Source organism: Canis lupus, chromosome 26 (genome assembly GCF_003254725.2).
Source record: "Canis lupus dingo isolate Sandy chromosome 26, ASM325472v2, whole genome shotgun sequence".
Classification (NCBI taxonomy): domain Eukaryota; kingdom Metazoa; phylum Chordata; class Mammalia; order Carnivora; family Canidae; genus Canis; species Canis lupus.
This window is the reverse complement of record NC_064268.1, coordinates 16561136-16567342: the sequence shown is the minus strand read 5'-3', so window position 1 is coordinate 16567342 and position 6207 is coordinate 16561136. Positions and strand designations below refer to the sequence as shown.

The window sequence follows — 6207 nt, the reverse complement described above, 5'->3', positions numbered from 1 at the left end:
ATTCGCAGCGGATGCACTCCCGTTTCCAAAATCTGAATGTTCGACACGAGATGATCGAACAACAGGAAGCCTCCCGTGCAGACAGACCTCGAATGTAATTGCTGGAAGCAGAACGCGTCATATCCACGAACTCGCCGGCAGTCGCTCACCCTCAGTGAAAAGGCCGTTGTCATCCGTGGGGGAGCAGGGTGCGTGCTCACGTTCCCCAGCTTTGCGCAGTGGCAGTATCGTAGCCAATGAGGTTTATCCGAGGCGCGATTATTGCTAATTGAAAACTTTTCCCAATACCCCGCCATGACGACTTGAAATATAGTCGGCATTGGCAATTTTTGACAGTCTCTACGGAGACTGAATATTTTTGTCTGAAAAGAAAGCTTGGAAGCTTTAGGCGTTGAGAATGAACTAGGTAGTTTGGTGGCTTTTTCGCCTTTTGCTTTTCCTCCTGGCTGTGTTTGCGCCGGGAAAGTTCAGCTTATTTGGCTACACATCGTGCGGACTGTCAACGCAGAATAAAGAAGTAAGTTGGCTATTTTGTTGTTGATTTGAGATGAACAATACCATTGTGAAGCTGTGATTTGCGAGAAAGTGGGAGAATGTGCAATTCTCTTACCCATTTTTTTTTTTTTAAGATTTTTATTTATTTATTCATGAGTGAGAGAGGCAGAGACAGGCAAAGGGAGTAGCAAGATCCATACGGGGAGCCTGACGTGGGACTCGATCCTGGATCTCCAGGATCACGCCCCGGGCTGAAGGCGGCGCTAAACTTCTGAGCCACCCGGGCTGCCCCCCCCCCCCGCCTTTTTTTTTTTTTTTTTTTTTAAGATTTCATTTATTCACGAGAGGCAGAGGGAGAACCAGGCTCTCCGCAAGGAGCCCCATGCGGGACTCGATCCGGGGTCCCAGACCCTGAGATTACACCCTGAGAGACACTCAACCGCTGAGCTACCCAGGCAATCCCTACCCAAACACTTTTTAAAGCATTTGGGGAAAATGGACACGATACACTTACTCATCCTGTTCTGAAAGATTTGCAAAAAATAGGAGAATGCGCAATTCTCTTATCCAAATGCTTTTTAAAGCAATCCGGGAAAATGGACCTAGCACACTTACTCAGGTTCCATTGTGGAGTTCCAGGAGCTGTTCTTGAAACCAAGTCACCTCACCTCCAGTGGTGTGCTGGATTCCACTACCCCAGCTGCCTGGAGGGAGGCCAGGGGTGTCCCGGGACAGAAGCCTCCGAGAGGCCTACCCTTGTGCATAGCAGATCCAGCTGGACACGCGTGGGCCAACACCCATCAAACACTTCTCTGGTCTGTAAGCAAAAGGATGTGGTTAAGGGCGAAGGTAGTGAAAGGGCATCTGTTGGTTCCGGGCGGCCCTGGGGAAAACTGCCCCAGCAGTAAATTAGACGCAGTCCTGCTCCCTGGAGCTCAGTCTTGAGACAGACCATAAATAAGTAAATGAAGAGATAAGCTAGGAAAATTACAGATTATTTCAGTGCTCTGAAGAAAATAAGCAGGAAAATGTGATGGAGCCATTCAGAACACCAGGCAAATTCCGACAGCCACTATTGAGCACTTACCATATGCCAGACTACACAAAAAGTGCATAATATGCTTCATTTCATTTAATTCTCACAGAAACCGTTCTCCCATTCCATTTTTTTAAAGATTTTATTTAGGGATCCCTGGGTGGCGCAGTGGTTTGGCACCTGCCTTTGGCCAAGGGCGCGATCCTGGAGATCCGGGATCGAATCCCACGTCGGGCTCCCAGTGCATGGAGCCTGCTTCTCCTTCTGCCTGTGTCTCTGCCTCTCTGTCTCTCTCTGTGTGACTATCATGAATAAATAAATAAAATCTTAAAAAAAATAAAGATTTTATTTATTTATTCATGACAGATAGAGAGGGAGAGGCAGAGACACAGGCAGAGGGAGAAGCAGGCCCCATGAAGGGAACCCGATGTGGGACTCCAACCCGGGTCTCCAGGATCACACCCTGGGCCGAAGATGGCGCCAAACCGCTGGGCCTGTGGGGCTGCCCTCCCATTCCAATTTTTTTTTTTTTTTTAAGATTTTATTTATTGGGATCCCTGGGTGGCGCAGCGGTTTAGTGCCTGTCTTTGGCCCAGGGCCCGATCCTGGAGACCTGGGATCGGATCCCACATCAGGCTCCCGGTGCATGGAGCCTGCTTCTCCCTCTGCCTCTGTCTCTGCCTCTCTCTCTCTCTCTGTGACTATCACAAATAAATAAAAATTAAAAAAAAAAGATTTTATTTATTTATTCACAGTAGACAGAGAGAGAGGCAGAGACACAGGCAGAGCGAGAAGCAGGCTCCACGCAGGGAGCCCAACAGGGGACTCCATCCCAGGTCTCCAGGATCACACCCTGGGCCAAAGGCAGGCGCCAAACCGCTGCGCCACCCAGGGATTTCCCCCCATTCCATTTAAAAAATAATAATAATAACTCTATTGGGTTATAATTGACATTCAATAAACTACACATATTTAAAGCACCCAATTTTCTAAGTTTTGAAACTTGTGCACTCATGACACCATTACTGTGATCCAGATAGTGAACACATTCATCGCTCCTCCAAAATTTCATGTTCCTTTGTAAACTATCCCCACCTCCCATCTCTCCCCCCACTCTCTTCTGTCACTAGACTTTGTATTTTCCAGAGTTCTATATAAATGGAATCATAGGGTATGTGATTTTTTTTTTAAGGTTTATTTATTTCTTCATGAGAGACACAGCAGAGGGAAAAGCAGGCTCCCAGGGAGCCTGATGAGGGACTTGATCCTGGGAAGGAGGGGGAATCGCCCTGAGCTGAAGGCAGACACTCAACCGCTGAGCCACCCAAGCGTCCCAGGGTATGTGATTTTTTGAGATTAACTTTTTTCACCAAATATAACATCCTTGAGGTCCATCCAGGTTGTTGCATGTATCAATATTTTGTTCATTCCTTTCTCTCATTGAGTAGTATTCTGTTTATGGAAGTACCAGAGTGTTCAACCATTCACCCACTGAAGGACATGTGGGTTGCTTCCAGTACTTTACTGTCACCAGTAAAGCTCCTAAGAACATTTGTGTACAAGTTCCATGTGAGCAAGGGCCCCTGGCTGGCTCAGTCAGTAGAGCATGTGACTCTTGATCTTGGGGTCATGAGTTCAAGCCCCAAACTGGGCATAGAGCTTACTAAAGAAGAAGAAAAAATAAAAAACAATTCCAAGTTTTGTGTGAGCATAAAGTTTTGATTATCTGGGCCATATGGGAAATAACATGTTTAGTTTTGTAACAAATTGCCAGATTATTTGGCAGAGTGGCTGCATCATTTTACTTTCCATGTGTGGTCTTTTAAAATCTAGACAAAGTCTGTCTGCCTTTTTTCTTTCCTTCATTATACTGATATATTTTTTTTGAAAAGCCCAAGACAGATATCTTGTAGAAGTTCCACATTCTGACTTCATCTGATCCTATCCCCGGGAGGTGTTGATTAACATATTCCTTTATCACCATATATTTCCTGTAACCAAGACTTCCTGGCTTGATTAGATTCAAGAGAAGTTGAAGGGTGATTCTGTGAACTTTGTACCACATCTTCCACTGTCTGTGATGCTGAATTTAATCGCCTGGTTAAGACAGTAACTGCTCTGTCTCTACTGTAAAAGTCATCAGTAATCTGTGGAATGAACACTTGCCCTAGGAACCATTTGATACTAAAAGCCCTTTGCTTTCCATGACCACCTTCTTAAACTACTTCCTGATCAGTCATCACATCTGGCTGAGTAAGATAAATTAATGTCACTCCTTCTCTGGAACCCAGAATAGGGGTTGGGGGATGTCCTGCATTCAGGACCTGTGGTCGCAGGAAGTTGATAAGAGTCCCCTGATAAGCTAATGTATCAGAACTGAGCGAACATGATGGAAAAAAGAGGGGGGTGAAAATTGCTTAAAGGAGGATCCTGGGAAGCAAAATGGGGGGCATCCTAGAGACTCCACATTGATTAAGAACTTCAAGAGGAGGGATCCCTGGGTGGCTCAGCGGTTTAGTGCCTGCCTTTGGCCCAGGGCCTGATCCTGGGGTCCCGGATCCATCCAGTCCTGCATCAGGCTCCCCGCGTGCAGGCTGCTTCTCCCTCTCCCTATGTCTCTTCCTCTCTCTGTGTGTCTCTCATGAATAAATGAATAAAATCTTGAAAAAAACTTCAAGAGGAGCCAGAAGTGCTACCCAGAGGCTGAAATTTCAATATAAATATCCTTTTTTAAAAGATTATTTATTTATTCATGAGAGACACAGAGAGAGGCAGAAACACAGGCAGAGGGAGAAGCAGGCTCCCTGTGGGGGAGCCCGATGTGGGACTTGATCCCAGAACCCCTGGATCACACCCTGAGCCAAAGGCAGAGGCTCAACCGCTGAGCTACCCAGGTGTCCCAATATAAATATCCTTGGTGGGGGCCTGCCTGGGTGGCTCAGTTGGTTGAGTGTCTGCCTTCACCTGGGTCATGGTCCTACTCAGGGAGGAAGCCTGCTCCTCCCTCTGCCTCTGCCTGCTACTCCCCCTGCTTATGCTCTCTCTGTCAAATGAATGGATAAAATCTTTTAAAAATAAATAGATAAATAAATAAATACCCTTGATAATGTGGTTTAGAAATTCACCCCAACCATTTCTTTCCACCTTCGCTGATTGCCAAGATGGCTAATCAGGGTATTGAACCGGGTCTGGAGGAAACTAGATAGTGCTTCCCTGGCAAATTCTGTATTGATCAGAATGTCAGCTGATGCTCTGGTAAATACTGACCCATATGATGTGATGTACATGCGTGTGTGTGTGTGTGTGAGTGATTTCCTTAGAAATTATAACAGCAAGTAAGTAAAATGGTGACTAATTTGTGGGCAAACACAAGAAAGAAAAGCATGAAAAGAAAATTTAAATAAATAAATAAATAAGGACACCTGGGTGGCTCAGTGGTTGAATGTCTGCTTTCAGTTCAGGTCGATATCCGGAGGTCCTGGGATCAAGTCCCACATCCAGCTCTCCCGCCCCACCCTACCCCCAACCCCGGGGAGCCTGCTTCTCCCTCTGCCCATGTCTCTGCCTCTCTCTCTGTCTCTCATAAATAAATAAATAAAACCTTAGAAAGAAAGAAAGAAAGAAAGAAAGAAAGAAAGAAAGAAAGAAAGAAAGAAAGACCACAGAAGAGATGAACAAATAGCTTAAGGAAAACAAAATAATGTTTTTATTTTTTAAAAGGGAAAAGTTTTAGAATATCCATATGATATTTTGCTCTCAAGTCTACTGGAATCTTCTTTTGGCTGGATAATTTGAGTTGTGATGACTTTTTTTTTTTAATTGGAGTAAAATATGATGTAAAACAGTAAAAAATAGGGATGACACCTGTGTGGCTCAGTGGTTGAGTGTCTGCCTTCGGCCCAGGGCATGATCCTGGAGTCCCGGGATCGAGTCCCACATTGGGCTACCTGCATGGAGCCTGCTTCTCCCTCTGTGTCTCTGCCTCTGTGTGTGTGTGTCTCATGAATAAATAAATAAAATCTTTAAAAAAAAACCCATAAAATTAGCTGTTTGAAGGCGAATCTGTGTGATTTTAACATATTGTTTTCTGGGACGCCTGGGTGGCTGAGTGGTTGGGCGTCTGCCTTTGGCTCACGGTGTGACCCTGGGGACCCGGGATTGAGTCCCACATCAGGCTTCCTGCAGGGAGCCTGCTTCTCCCTTTGCATATGTCTCTGCCTCTTTCTTTCTGTGTCTTTCATGAATAAATAAATGAAATCTTAAAAAAAATAAAAATAACATATTGTTTTCTATTTCACCACTTAATTTTTCTGATTATAAAATCACTGCATGTAATTTTGCATATAATATCCAAGCATTATATATATGAAAAGACTGTCAAAGATCCCCCCCACCATAAGCCCACTTTCACTACTAGAGGAGAAAGCCACAGGTAGGTGAGACTATTCTTCCAAATTATTCTATTCCTTTTTTTTTTTTTTTTAATTTTATTTATTTAGGGGATCCCTTGGTGGCTCAGCGGTTTGGCGCTTGCCTTTGGCCCAGGGCGTGGTCCTGGAGTCCCAGGATCGAGTCCCACATCGGGCTCCCTGCATGGAGCCTGCTTCTCCCTCTGCCTGTGTCTCTGCTTCTCTCTCTCTCTCTCTCTCTCTCTCTCTGTCTCTCATGAATAAATA

The 6207-nt window shown here is 45.1% G+C and overlaps 1 protein-coding gene and 1 non-coding gene across 3 annotated transcripts in view; both read left to right on the top strand.

Annotated features, from left to right (window-relative positions):
• The first annotated feature begins 2 nt into the window (after positions 1-2).
• The window catches only part of PXN (paxillin), a 66560-nt gene continuing 60355 nt past the window's right edge, over positions 3-6207 (top strand). The window contains exons 1-2 of one of the 2 annotated variants that reach the window (XM_049101475.1): positions 3-517; positions 2724-2869. The gene's annotated coding sequence lies outside the window, so the exon portion shown is untranslated. The remainder of the gene's footprint in view (positions 518-2723; positions 2870-6207) is intronic. The other variant, XM_035706337.2, reaches the window with a different exon arrangement.
• LOC112677070 (U4 spliceosomal RNA) lies at positions 208-348 on the top strand. Its single transcript, XR_003146837.1, has one exon. It is a non-coding gene; the product is annotated as a U4 spliceosomal RNA (small nuclear RNA).